Raw genomic sequence first — 15,207 nt, forward strand, 5'->3', positions numbered from 1 at the left:
CAACAACACAACAACAACAACAACAATGCAACAACAACAACGCAACAACAACAACAACGCAACAACAACAATAACACAACAACAACAACAACAACCATAACACAACAACAACACACAACAACAACAATAACACAACAATAACACAACAACACACAACAACAACAACACACAACAACAACAACAATAACACAACAACAACGCAACAACAACAACGCAACAACAATAACACAACAACAACAACAACAAGAGTACAACAATAATAACAACAACAAGAGCACAACAACAAGAATAACACAACAATAAAACACAACAACAACAACAACGCAACAGCAACAATAACACAACAACACAACAACACACAACAAGAATAACACAACAACAACAAGAATAACACAACAATAACAACAAGAATAACACAACAACAACAACAAGAATAACACAACAATAACACACAACAACAACAACAACAAAGCAACAACAACAACATAACTAAACAACAACAACATAACTACACACAACAACAAGAAGAAGATAACAACAACACAACAACAACACAGCAACACAACACAACAACAAAAAACAAAAACACAACAACACACTGAGGGGCCGCAACAAACCACAGAAACTACAGAAAAATAAAACAGAAGCATTGGATCAGCTGAACCAATAAAACCACTTAAAGAAACCAGTAAAACTAGTTATAGAAACCAGTTATGGAAACCAGTAAAACCAGTGAACAAATAGTCAAATAAACCAGTTGAAGAAACCAGAGAAGCCAGTTAAAGAAGCTGGATAAACTACAGAAATGGGCAAAACCACAGAAGCCAGTCAAACCAGTTAAACCAGTACATGCAGATCTTTTCCAGTCACAGGCTTCAAAATAAAAGCCTTTGTTTAGACATTAAAATGTTCCTCTCCCTCAAGTCTTTCAAAATAAAAGCCTTTGTTTAGACATTAAAATTTTCAACAACAAAACACAACAACAATAACACACAACACAAAAACAACAACAACAACACAACAAAAACAACACAACAAAAACAATATACAAACAAGCAAAGCGGAGATTTAAAAAACATCATCAGAAAAATAAAGTAGAAAAATACTAAAGTCCTGTTAATTGTATTTATGTACGTAGAAATCGTCTGTAGCAAACTTTAACTATGTTGAACTAAATATAAATTAATTGAACAGATTCAGACGTTCAGTGCTTTTAAATGAAAATCTGTCGCTTTGGTTTTAGTCCATGTCAAAGATTCACTTTTATTTCTCCTCATCTCCCCTCTGTCCTCCTCTGTCCTCCTCTGTCCTCGGTCAGTCTGGATCATGTTATCATGTGTTTTCATGGTAACATGATCCAGAATCTCTTCCTGGTTCAGAACCGACACATTGTCCTGCTGGTTCCTGGAAGGTTCTCCAGAGAACCTCTGGGTTCCCCCGGCGCTGAGCGGTGATAAAAGCGAGCGCTCCGGTCCACTATCGATCCGCCGCTCTGATTTAGCTCTTAATGAAATGAATTCATTTTTATAAAAGCCACAAATCAGAAGCACTGAATTAGCTTCCTGAGGCCCCGCCCACCAGCAGCATCCTGCCCTCTGATTGGAGGAGGAGGAGATGATGGACAGCTCAGAGTTCTTCAGGTTTATGATGCAGTTTGTTTTCATCAGGAAGAACTGCAGCTACTTTTAGATTTATTTATGTTTATATTACATTTATCCTGTAGTTCTACTGAGTTAAGTTTAGTTTAGTTTAGACACATATTTATATTATATTAGCACAATATATAAATAAAAATAATAATCCCACCGTATGAATATCTGGTGGGATTTTATATTCTGTGTATTTTTTTAGTCTGTTATTTTCCTGTAAACAGGTAAACTCTAATTTTAGCTGCTTTCCTGATTTAGCATTTAATTTCAGTGCTGACATTCAGAAAAATAAAAGTTTTTCAAATTGGTGACGAGGAACCAGAGAACCTTTAAAGAACGTGAACTTTCTGAGCAGCAGAATTAAACTGATGATATTAAATATGTGCTGATGAAACGTTATTTTAACTCGTGTTACTGTTTAGTTTCATGGAGGTTTTATCCACATTCTGAATGTGTTTCTGTATTTAGAGGTTTTTATTAAACCTGGAAGGAAACAAGAAGTAAAGAATGAGACAAAGATCAGAGCAGAAAGTGAAGGTAAAATAAAATATAACACAATACACAGGAGGAATGTGTGCTTATTCTGGTGATTTACGGTTTTATTCAGTGTTTCCATGTAAATGCAGCTTGATTTTTCTGCTCTTCTTCGCTCTAATCTTCCACATTTTGCTGTTTTATTCTGGATCAGCCTGATGTTCTCCATGCTCCACATTTGACACATTTCCTGTTCATGATGTAAATATTAGTCTGTTTGCAACGCTGCCATCTGATTGGTGAGGAAATAAACGCTTTAATTAGACTAATGACCAAGTTATCAGCTGATTCAAGATATTTCAGATTTAGACCCAGAATTAAACTCTGCACACACACACACACACACACACACACACACACACACACACACACACACACACACACGCACGCACGCACGCACGCACGCACGCACGCACGCACTCCTGCTCAGTTTTTAATGGAAAATGCAGTAATATGTAGAACGATGCTGTAATTTTTGCATTAAATCTCAAACAGAGGTTAGAAGTACATATTGTTGTGCTGATTAACATTAATGACGGCGTTAACCGTAACTTTTGCTAAAAATTCACATATTAAATGTTAAATACACTAAATGTTTTGCTGAGGATGGAAAATGCTGTAATATTCATAATTAGTCACACAAACTTTATCTTATGTCGTATTTTCTGTTTAAAGGTTGAATCTTTCTTCTGTAAAGTAAAACACAGAATGAAGCGTTTTAACCCTAAAACCAACGACATCAACACGTTTCTTTACTGCAGAAACGTTTTACTGTGCTTTTACCGTAGCGTTCTGGACGTAACTTTGCCGATAAAACACTTTTTCTTTTTTTGGAGCGTGAGAGAAAGTGTTGGCGTGTTTGTCGGCAGGAGGAGCGTTTGATTCGTGCTTCCAGGCGGCGCTGCAGGATCAGGACCTCGACTTGGCATCTTGAACTCTGGCACGACTGCAGCGCCAAGCCCGCCAACAAACACACACACACACACACACACACACACACACACACACACACACACACACACACACACACACATTTCTTCTTCTTTTCTGTCAGATTACAACATTAAATCTTCACGTTTTCTTCTCGACGCCTCCGGCCTCCATTTTGACGCCAGACGCCATTTTGTGGAAACCCTTCATATTTGCACAACACACACCTCAAACAACCAAACCCGACACACACACAGACACACACACTCGGCATCGAGGCTGATCGAACGCCGCCCAGCTACCAAACACTCCATTTTTTCCCCGTTTTGTTCCGTTAATTATAAATAAAACAAACAGTGGAGTCGCGCGAGGCTTTGTGTCGACGAGACGCCGCTGCCAAACACGGCGGCCAATCGCCCGCTCCGTTGCTGGCTCATGTCTCTCGCCCCTCGGATAGCGTTTTAAAGACAGAAAAAGAGAGAGAGAGAGAATCCCTTCAGCCGTCTCCATTGTTGGACGCCCAGCCGGCCGCCGCTGCCAAGAAGCCGCTGCCAACTGAACACACACGCAGATTTCTACACGTTTTCATTCACAAACACACTTTTTGGTCACACACACCAACACTTGCCACCCTGCCACGGCCTGCCAGTGAGCGTGCACGTGTCTGTGTGTGTCTGTGTGTGTGTGTGTGTGTGGGTGCCCTCTCTCTTTCGTTCCAGCCTGGCAGCCATCTTAAAGCGTTGGCAACCATTTTGAGGCTTCTGTCTGTTTTCTTTGAGCCGCTGCCATTCGCCACCTTCTGCCAGAACAAAAGAGGCCGACGCCATCAGCAGCCACCCGACACACACACACACACACACACACACGTAGACCACACCACAGAAACACACACCACACACAGGAACAACAAACACTCCAAAACTCTCCAGGAACCTTCCAGGTTATTTCGGTCATGTTGTTTCCTTCCTTCCTTACTTCCTTCTTTCCTTCCTTCCTTCTTGTTTCTTTCTTTTCTTCCTTCCTTCCTTCTTTCTTTCTTGCTTCTTTCCTTCCTTATTTTTTCAACAAACCTTCCAGAACCTCCCAGGAACCTTCCAGAACCTCCCAGGAAGCTTCCAGGCCTGAACTGGAAGCCAGCCAGTGGACTGGAGTATAAATATAGATGTGTTTGACCTCCGACCTGCGGCTGCTGATTAGCATCGCTGACTGGATGAAACGATTCAAAGAAGGCGTCGATGCATCTTTTATTTCTCTCTTCAAACATCCCAAATGTGCTAAAGACGCTCTGCTCGGTTCCCCAACGTTCTGCTGCTGATTTTATTCAGGCAGAAGCAAAAAGGCCTCCGGCTAGACCAGTTCCAGCTCCATTAGCGACTCCTCTCTGTGTTCTAGAGGAGGAACTAGAGGAGGAAATAAATAACCTAAAACAACTGATTTCTAAAGTTCCAGCTCCATTAGTGACTCCTCTCTGTGGTTCTGTCATCAGCACAGAAACTAGAGGAGGAAATAAATAAGATAAAATGAAACTACTGATTTAAAAAGTTAAATATAAGGATGTGGAAGTTTAAGATGAATATTCCAGAAACAGATGAAAACCAGAGGGAGACACACAATAAGACAAATTATCTGTAACACACGATCAACATGGGTGTGTGTGTGTGTGTGTGTGTGTGTGTGTGTGTGTGTGTGTGTGTGTGTGTGTGTGTGGGGTCAGTGTGCACTTTGGTCAGATTGATGAATTGCTGCATCGATCGCAGCTCTGACTCGCTTATTATAATTATAGCTCTAATGGACACACACACACACACACACACACACACACACACACACACACACACACACACAGTAATTATCACAACCTGAACAAGAAGTTTCTGATGTCATAATTCTGCTTCCTGCTGTTGTCTCCTTCCTTCCTTCCTTTCTTCCTTCCTTATTGTGTCCTTCTTTCTTTCCTTCCTTCCTTATCGTTTCCTTCCTTCCTTCCTTCCTTCCTTCTCGTTTCCTTCTGTCCTTCCTTCCTTCTTTCCTTCCTTCCTCTCTTATTGTGTCCTTCTTTCTTTCTTTCCTTCCGTTCTTTCTTTCCTTCCTTCCTTCCTTCTCGTTTCCTTCCTTCCTTCCTCTCTTATTGTGTCCTTTCTTTCCTTCCTTTTATTTTTTTTTATTTTTTTATTTTTTCTTCCTTCCTTCCTTCCTTCCTTCCTTCCTACCGTTCTTTCTTTCCTTCCTTCCTTCCTTCCTTCCTTCCTTCCTTTCTTTCTTTCCTTCTTTCCTTCCTTCCTTCCTTCCTTCCTTCCTTCCTTCCTTCCTTCCTCTCTTATTGTGTCCTTCTTTCTTTCCTTCCTTCCTCCTCATTTTCTTCCTTCCTTCCTTCTGTCTTTCCTTCCTTTCTTATTGTGTCCTTCTTTCTTTCTTTCTTTCCTTCCTTCCTTCCTTCCTCTCTTATTGTGTCCTTCTTTCTTTCTTCCTTCCTTCCTTCCTTCCTTCCTTCCTTCCTTCCTTCCTCTCTTATTGTGTCCTTCTTTCTTTCCTTCCTTCCTTCCTTTCCTTCCTTCCTTCCTTCCTTCCTTCTCGTTTCCTTCCTTCCTCTCTTATTGTGTCCTTCTTTCTTTCCTTCCTTCTCGTTTCCTTCCTTTCTTCCTTCCTTATTGTGTCCTTCTTTCTTTCCTTCCTTCCTTATCGTTTCCTTCCTTCCTTCCTTCCTTCCTTCTCCTTTCCTTCTGTCCTTCCTTCCTTCTTTCCTTCCTTCCTCTCTTATTGTGTCCTTCCTTCTTTCTTTCCTTCCGTTCTTTCTTTCCTTCCTTCCTTCCTTCCTTCCTTCCTTCCTTCCTTCTCGTTTCCTTCCTTCCTTCCTCTCTTATTGTGTCCTTCTTTCTTTCCTTCCTTCCTTCCTTCCTTCCTCTCTTATTGTGTCCTTCTTTCTTTCCTTCCTTCCTTCTCATTTTCTTCCTTCCTTCCTTCCTTCTGTCCTTCCTTCCTTTCTTATTGTGTCCTTCTTTCTTTCCTTCCTTCCTTCCTTCCTCTCTTATTGTGTCCTTCTTTCTTTCTTTCTTTCTTTCCTTCCTTCCTCTCTTATTGTGTCCTTCTTTCTTTCTTTCTTTCCTTCCTTCCTTCCTCTCTTATTGTGTCCTTCCTTCCTTCCTTCCTTCCTTTCTTTCTTTCTTTCTTTCTTTCTTTCTTTCTTTCTTTCTTCCTTTCTTCCTTCCTTCCTTCCTTCCTTCCTTCCTTCCTCTCTTATTGTGTCCTTCTTTCTTTCCTTCCTTCCTTCTCGTTTCCTTCCTTCCTTCCTTCTGTCCTTCCTTCCTTCTTTCCTTCCTTCCTCTCTTATTGTGTCCTTCTTTCTTTCTTTCTTTCCTTCCTTCCTTCCTTCCTCTCTTATTGTGTCCTTCTTTCTTTCCTTCCTTCCTTCCTTCCTTCCTTCACGTTTCCTTCCTTCCTTCCTCTCTTATTGTGTCCTTCTTTCTTTCATTCCTTCCTTATCATTTCCTAACTTCCTTCCTTCCTTCCTTCCTTCCTTCTTCTGCAGGTTGATCAATACTGATAAATCATTGATCACTGAGAGCTGATGAAAATCCTCAATTTTCAGCTTCAATCAAAAACACATCTCCGTCCAATCAGAGTCCAGTCCTGACGAGCTCCGTCCAATCAGGGTCCAGTCCTGATGAGCTCTGTCCAATCAGAGTCCAGTCCTGACGAGCTCCGTCCAATCAGAGTCCAGTCCTGACGAGCTCCGTCCAATCAGGGTCCAGTCCTGACGAGCTCCGTCCAATCAGAGTCCAGTCCTGACGAGCTCCGTCCAATCAGAGTCCAGTCCTGACGAGCTCCGTCCAATCAGGGTCCAGTCCTGATGAGCTCCGTCCAATCAGGGTCCAGTCCTGACGAGCTCCGTCCAATCAGAGTCCAGTCCTGACGAGCTCCGTCCAATCAGGGTCCAGTCCTGACGAGCTCCGTCCAATCAGAGTCCAGTCCTGACGAGCTCCGTCCAATCAGAGTCCAGTCCTGATGAGCTCCGTCCAATCAGGGTCCAGTCCTGACGAGCTCCGTCCAATCAGAGTCCAGTCCTGACGAGCTCCGTCCAATCAGAGTCCAGTCCTGACGAGCTCCGTCCAATCAGGGTCCAGTCCTGATGAGCTCCGTCCAATCAGAGTCCAGTCCTGACGAGCTCCGTCCAATCAGGGTCCAGTCCTGACGAGCTCCGTCCAATCAGAGTCCAGTCCTGACGAGCTCCGTCCAATCAGAGTCCAGTCCTGACGAGCTCCGTCCAATCAGGGTCCAGTCCTGATGAGCTCCGTCCAATCAGGGTCCAGTCCTGACGAGCTCCGTCCAATCAGAGTCCAGTCCTGACGAGCTCCGTCCAATCAGAGTCCAGTCCTGACGAGCTCCGTCCAATCAGGGTCCAGTCCTGACGAGCTCCGTCCAATCAGAGTCCAGTCCTGACGAGCTCCGTCCAATCAGAGTCCAGTCCTGACGAGCTCCGTCCAATCAGGGTCCAGTCCTGATGAGCTCCGTCCAATCAGGGTCCAGTCCTGACGAGCTCCGTCCAATCAGAGTCCAGTCCTGACGAGCTCCGTCCAATCAGAGTCCAGTCCTGACGAGCTCCGTCCAATCAGAGTCCAGTTCTGACGAGCTCCGTCCAATCAGAGTCCAGTCCTGACAAGCTCCGTCCAAACAGAGTTGTGTCGACCCAAGCTTCACTTTTGATAGTCCGTGGAGAAGAGGAAGAGGAAAAGGGAGGGATGAAGGACGGAGCAGTAAGGCTCACTCTGATTGGCTACTTTCTGTGTTTTGGAAACTTTATCGTCATTTTCTGTCTTTTCTTCTCTCCAACACTTTTCCCTCCGAGGCCGAGCAACAGCGGATGTCTGGCTCTGATAAAACACACACACACACACACACTGCAGTGCGTTATCTGTAGTGATTTCACCATAATCTGCTACAGACTCTACGGCCATTAATCACAGTGTGTGTGTGTACAGTTTGTGTGTGTGTGTGTGTGTGTGTGTGTGTGTGTGTGTGTGTGTGTGTGTGGTGTGTGTGTGTGTAGGTATGTATGTGTGTGTGTGTGTGTGTGTGTGTGTGTGTGTGTAGGTATGTGTTGTGTGTGTGTGTGTGTTGTGTGTGTGTGTGTGTGTGTGTGTGTGTGTGTGTGTGTGTGTGTGTGTGTACAGTTTGTCCATCCCTCAGCTGTATGGATTACACCCAGACTGCAGCAGAAAGAGAGAAAAGTACAGAGAAAGAGTATTTATTACACACCACACACACACACACACACACACACACACCTCGATGCCAATCTCACGGTTGCCACGGTGACCACAGAGGCTCCTCCCACTTAACAGCCACAACTAAAAGATGCTTTAACAGACTACAGAACGCAACTAAAAGATGCTTTAACAGACTACAGAGCACAACTAAAAGATGCTTTAACAGACTACAGAACACAACTAAAAGATGCTTTAACAGACTACAGAGCACAACTAAAAGATGCTTTAACAGACTACAGAGCACAACTAAAAGATGCTTTAACAGACTACAGAGCACAACTAAAGATGCTTTAAACAGACTACAGAGCACAACTAAAAGATGCTTTAACAGACTACAGAGGCTTTAACAGACTACAGAGCACAACTAAAGATGCTTTAACAGACTACAGAGCACAACTAAAAGATGCTTTAACAGACTACAGAACACAACTAAAAGATGCTTTAACAGACTACAGAGCACAACTAAAAGATGCTTTAACAGACAACAGAACACAACTAAAAGATGCTTTAACCTTTTCAGTTTCCACTTTGTGTCGAAACTGTTCAATTATTTCAAGTTTCCTTCTTTCCTTTTATCTCTCCATCTTTCCTCCTTTTCTTACTTCTTGTTTCCTTCCTTCCTTCTTTCCTTCCTTCCTTCTTTCTTGTTTCCTTCCTTCCTTCTTTCCTTGCTTCCTGTTTCCTTCCTTCCTTCTTATTTCTTTCCTTCTTTCCTTCCTTGTGTCCTTGTTGTTGTTTTACATCAATTTGTGTTCATCTGACGTCTCCTATTTTTAATCACTTCCTGGTCATTTTGTGCGTATTTTTACAGTTACTGTTTTCCCTCTGTGTATCTTGTTGTGTTGTTGTTGTGTCTTGTGTTGTTGTTGTTGTGTTGTTGTTGTTGTGTGTCTTGTTGTGTGTCCTGTTGTTGTTGTTTTCTTGTGTTGTTGTTGTTGTTGTTGTCTTGTTGTGTTGTCTTGTTGTTGTTGTTGTTTTGTTGTTGTGTTGTTGTTGTGTTGTTGTGTTGTTGTGGTCCTGTTGTGTTGTTGTTGTTGTCTTGTTGTGTTGTTGTCTTGTTGTGTTGTTGTTGTTGTTGTCTTGTTGTTGTCTTGTTGTGTTGTTGTTGTGTTCTTGTGTTTTTTCTTGTTGTGTTGTTGTAGTCTTGTTGTCTTGTTCTGTTAATGTTGTTGTCTTGTTGTTGCTGTCTTGTTGTTGTCTTGTTGTGTTGTTGTTGTCTTGTGTTGTTGTTGTCTTGTTGTTGTTGTTGTTGTGTTGTTTTCTTGTTGTGTTGTTCTGTTGTTGTGTGTCTTTGTGCATCTAGTAGACCTTAGAGCTGCTCTTATCTGTTTTCTGTTGTTTTTGTTTTTGTCTCTCTGAGGTCCATTTTGTGTGTTTTTGTCGCTGTGTTGTAGTTTGTGCGTCTCATTTATGCTCAGGAATCTCGTATTAGAGATTATTAAGCTTGACTTTCACAGTTTCATGGGTTAAATTAAAGCACAAAAAATAACAGTATTTATGTTAGAAAATGTTCTTTAGAAAATGGAAATTTCTGGTTGTTCAGTTGCAGGTTTTTATGATATTTTACATTCAACATGTTTGTTTTTGTAATTTTATTAAGAAAATACACAAAAAGCTGTAAAATGAAATAAAATTTTCATTAAATTACTTTTTTGACAGTGAAGTCGGTGTTTCTTTTAGATAAATTGCTGTTTGTCCTCATATCTCACACACACTGTGAGCAGGTGCATTGTGGGTAAACTCTGGCTGGCCGCCACACACACACACACACACACACACACACACACACAGATGGTTTCCAGCCTCTCTGTCATCCACGTCGCTCTCTGTGCACAAGGAGTGTGCACGAGGCCACATGCACACTCCTAACCAACATATGCCCTGCTGGACGGATCAATCACACACACACACACACACACACACACACACACACACACACACACACACACACACGTCTGGTTCTTATAGCCCCGTGGGGACTTACCATTGACTCCCATTCATATCTAACCCCTAACCCTAACCCTAACCTTAACCCAGACCAAAACAATGCCTAACCCTAAAGAAACTTTTTTGTACTTTTACTTTTTTCAGTAGCAACAACATGGCCAAGAAAACACTGTTTCCCCTCATGGGGACCCAAATGAGGTCCCCACAAATTACATTTCTTTTGGTTCTCCTATGGTTGTGAGGACATTAGGTCCCCACAACCCCTATAATTACCCGCCCACACACACACACACACACACACACACACACACACACGTTGAATTATTCAGACGTATCTGAGATAAAATCTGAGCAGAAAATAAAAATGATTCTGTAAATCAGCCGTTTGGTCAACAGAAGCTCAGAGGAGTTCCTCAGACGTCCAGATGTTCAGATGTTCAGAGGAGTTCCTCAGACGTCCAGATGTTCAGATGTTCAGAGGAGTTCCTCAGACGTCCAGATGTTCAGATGTTCAGGTTACGTCACAGAGGAGGAAATAATCCTGAACTGAAGGTCAAGAAAGAAGTCTTTTTTAACCAATCATCTCTCTGGTCTCCTGTGATGTCACAATTAGTGACTCTGGTAAGATGACATCATAACTCTGATTGTTTTCAGCTGTGTGTGTGTGTGTACTTGTTTATCTATACCGGTGGGGACCAGGTGGGGACTTCAACCTGACTATTTGCTATATAGGTGGGGACTCGTCTCACGGTGGGGACCTAAAATGAGGTCCCCACGGGTGGCAACAGTGTTTTCTTGGCCATGTTGTTGTTACTAAAAAATGTAAAAGTGCAAAAACGTTTCTTTAGGGTTACGCATTGTTTTGGTCTGGGTTAAGGTTAGGGTTAGGGTAAAGGTTAGGGGTTAGATATGAATGGGAGTCAATGGTAGATCCCCACAAAGATAGGAAAACACAGTGTGTGTGTGTGTCAGAGGGATGAAAACACTTACTGATTCAACAACAACTCCATCGACAAACAATGCATCACTACCCAAAAAACTACAAAAACTACAAAGGGAGGTGAAAGGTCAATCTGTCTGAGAGGAGGTGAAGGGAGGAACAGGAGGAGGAGGAGTCACAGAGAAGCTTCAGGACAGAACTTCTCCATGATGGATCAGAATTTTTCCATGTTGGATCAGAACTTCTCCATGATGGATCAGAACTTCTCCTCTTTGGATCAGAACTTCTCCATGATGGATCAGAACTTTTCCATGTTGGATCAGAACTTCTCCATGATGGATCAGAACTTCTCTTTGGATCAGAACCTTTCCATGATGGATCAGAACTTCTCCTCTTTGAATCAGAACTTCTCCATGTTGGATCAGAACTTTTCCATGTTGGATCAGAACTTCTCCATGATGGATCAGAACTTCTCCATGCTGTTCTGGTTCCTCGGAGCTTCAGGTTTTTATAAAGTGAGAAGTGAAACCGGATCAGAACCTGTTTTTAGGTTTTATTGACAGATTTAAAACTTGAACTAAGACGTGATGATTGGAATCACAGAGGAACCGAGGTTTGTGGAGAACCTTCTGCCTGTCTGCTCGGAGCGGAGCAGCAGAACTCCCAGCATGCCGAGCGGCAGACGGAGGTCATTTCCTGCTTTTATTCTGCGCCGTGGAAACGGAAGCGAGCAGTAACTGCCCTTTGAGCTTCTTCTCCCCGGTGCTCCAGAAAACCTCCAATTAGACCAGTGTGATGCCGCCTCCTCCCTGCATGCCTCGGCGCTGTGCTGAATCCTGCGTCTCAGCGGCCTGCAGCCTGCGGCGGACGGCCTCCACCAGAACAAGAAACAACCCGCCGTCTCTGCGGCTTTCATTTGGCTTTGTCTTCTCCTGACGCCCCGAAAGCAAACCGGATGAAAAAAAAAGAGCAGAAACACTTCACACTTCTTCACCGCCCCCGTCACGGAACAAACAAGACGAGAATGAGCCGCAGAACCGTGGAACCACATCAAACGGAGCGCTAATCCCTGCTTCTATTAATAGAGCTGCAGAGAACATTCGTTTATTTGTTGTCGACGCGTTAAAGACGGCGACACCTCGACAACGAGGTCCTCCTCAGTTACCCACAAAATCAAATCCTGCTCGCTGTCATGGTAACCTATTTATGGAGCCAATCACAGCACGGCTTCTTCGCCCCATAAGCCCCGCCCCCTCCGCCCACGCCACCGATCAGAAACATGACCCAAAGTTTCACTAAAATATATCATCAATTAAACATGTCTTAATTGTCCTGCACGCACAAAATCATTCAAAGACTAGTGACAACCGGAACAGAGCAGCTGTAGTTCATTTTAAACAAGTTTAACTCACATTGAGAAACTTTAGTCTGATTGGATGTTCATGGTCAGCTGTTATTTCCAAACACACATTAATTGTACTTCCTGTACAGCTGAACTCCCAGCATGCCTTGCTGCATACCCCGTCTCTACGCTGCAGTCCGTTCCTACGTTCAGTCTGTCAGCTGTCGCACTAAAACATCTCAAACCTTCTTCCTGACAATGCAGGAGATCCATCCAGCACGGTGAAACATCTTTCTACTGACAGTGAGCAGAGCGGAGAAGAAAAGTCTGGAGAGACACAAAAACATCTACAGGATGAGGAGACAACAAAGAGACAAAACGACAGAAACAAGACAGAAACCAACTGAGCAGATCAGCTTCAGGACACGGTTCTGCTTCACCGCTGAATGGAGGAGGAGGAGGAGGAGGAGGAGGACACTGAGGAGGAGGAGGAGGAAGAGGAGGAGGAGGAAGAGGAGGAAGAAGAGGAGGAAGAGGAGGAGGAACAGGAAGAGGAGGAGGACACTGAGGAGGAGGAAGAAGAAGAGGAGGAGGATGAGGAGGATGCCTCAGAGCGTTGCAGCGCTGTGTGGGTGGAGGTCAGAGGAGGTGGGCGGAGCAGAAAGGAACTATTAGATACTGAAAGAACAACGATCAGAAATCTGGGAGCTGAATGAAGGTTTTACTGAAACACTATTGGCTGATGGTCACATGATCTGTAGGTAGAGCAGCTCCACACACACCTGTAGGGAAGAAAAGTGATCCCAGAGAGACACAAAAGGACAGAAAATGATCTCAAAGTGTCCTTAAGACCCAGAAAACAATTAAAACAAAAAGAAAACGACAGAAAACTAAAACAAGAAACAACAGGAGACAAAAAACAGGAAACTGACCGAGGACGAGAAAATTCACCAAAACAAGACGCAGAACTACACAACATGACAGAAACGTCGCAAAGAGACAGGAAGAGACAGGAACTGGATGAAAACAAAGAGAATAACAGAAAACAACCAAAACTAAAAACACAAAACTACAAATGGCAGAAAGAAGCCAGAAAAAAGATAAAAACGAGAGAAAACAACAAATAAAAGACGACCACAAAGAGACTAAACAGACTGAGAAGAAGAAGAAGAAGGAGGAGGATGGAGTGAATCGATGCTGACGTGTTTGAGTTCTGAACCTTCAGCAGGAATCACAGCCGACACACTGAAGGAGACCCTCCCCTTCCTTCCCACAATGCACTGCTTCTGTTCCCACTAATCAGAAAGTTCACCACAAAACACGACTTCCCACAATGCACTGCTGCACCTCCAACCAATCAGCTGACAGTGAGGACGAGAGGAGTAAAGGAAGGAGGGAAGGAAGCTAGGAAGCTAGGAGATGAGGAGAGGAAACGAGGAAACAAGGAGAGGAAATGATGAGACAAAGAAACAAGGAGAGAAAATGAGGAAACAAGGAAACACGAAGAGGAAATGAGGAAACAAGGAAACAAGGAGAGGAAACGAGGAAACAAAGACAGGAAACGAGGAAATGAGGAGAGGAAAAAAGGAAACGAGGAAACAAGGAGAGGAAACGAGGAAATGAGGAGAGGGAACGAGGAAACAAGGAGAGGAAATGAGGAAATGAGGAGAGGAAACGAGGAGAGGAAACGAGGAAACGAGGAAACGAGGAAACAAGGAGAGGAAACGAGGAAACGAGGAGAGGAAACAAGGAAACAAGGAGAGGAAATGTGGAAATGAGGAAATGAGGAGAGGAAACAAAGAAACGAGGAAACAAGGAGAGGAAATGAGGAAATGAGGAAACAAGGAGAGGAAATGAGGAAACAAGGAGAGAAAATCTGGAAATGAGGAGAGGAAACAAGGAAACAAGGACAGGAAACGAGGAAACAAGGAGAGGAAACAAGGAAACGAGGAAACAGGGAGAGGAAACAAGGAAACGAGGAGAGAAAACAGAAGGTTTAAAGAGGCTTAAAACAGAAACCAATGAAGATCTCAGAGGGATTTTTATCTCCAACAAACAAATTTTAATGTCAAATTAAAAAATATTTTAAAAATCCATACGTTAATGAAAATATTTTAAAAAATCTATTAAATGATCAAAAATATTTTAAAAAATCTCAAAACTAAATCTAAAAAATCAGAACACATTATAAAATATAAAATAATTCAGAAACATATAAATTAAAAACAAAACAAATCCAAAAAATATTCTCAGTCATCCAAAATATATCTAAAAAAATAAGAATAGCAAAAGTATTATGAAAAAAGAAAGCAAATTCTGTTGTTTTCTAAAAGCTTCTTCTACTTTTCCTCTGGGTCAAACCTGTGAGTTAAAATGTTCTCTGATAAAAACGTATAAAAAATGCAGTAAAAATACCTCAGATTGTACTTCAGTCTGAGTAGAAGTACAGCAAGTAGATGGTTCAGTATCCAGTATCGCATAAAATATACAGTATCCATCAGTAATGTTTGGTTATTTGTTCTGTTAAAACTTCAGATCTTTATTAAAAGATAAATAAACAAACAGATAAATAACACGATGCTTCAGGGTTTTATTAAAAGT

At 42.6% G+C, this 15,207-nt stretch overlaps 1 protein-coding gene across 1 annotated transcript in view; it reads right to left on the reverse strand.

The window, feature by feature from the left end:
• Nucleotides 1–15,207, reverse strand: part of LOC110967090 (nuclear factor 1 A-type) — a 258,450-nt gene that overhangs the window by 56,884 nt on the left and 186,359 nt on the right.

Source organism: Acanthochromis polyacanthus, chromosome 4 (assembly GCF_021347895.1).
Source record: "Acanthochromis polyacanthus isolate Apoly-LR-REF ecotype Palm Island chromosome 4, KAUST_Apoly_ChrSc, whole genome shotgun sequence".
Classification (NCBI taxonomy): Eukaryota; Metazoa; Chordata; class Actinopteri; family Pomacentridae; genus Acanthochromis; species Acanthochromis polyacanthus.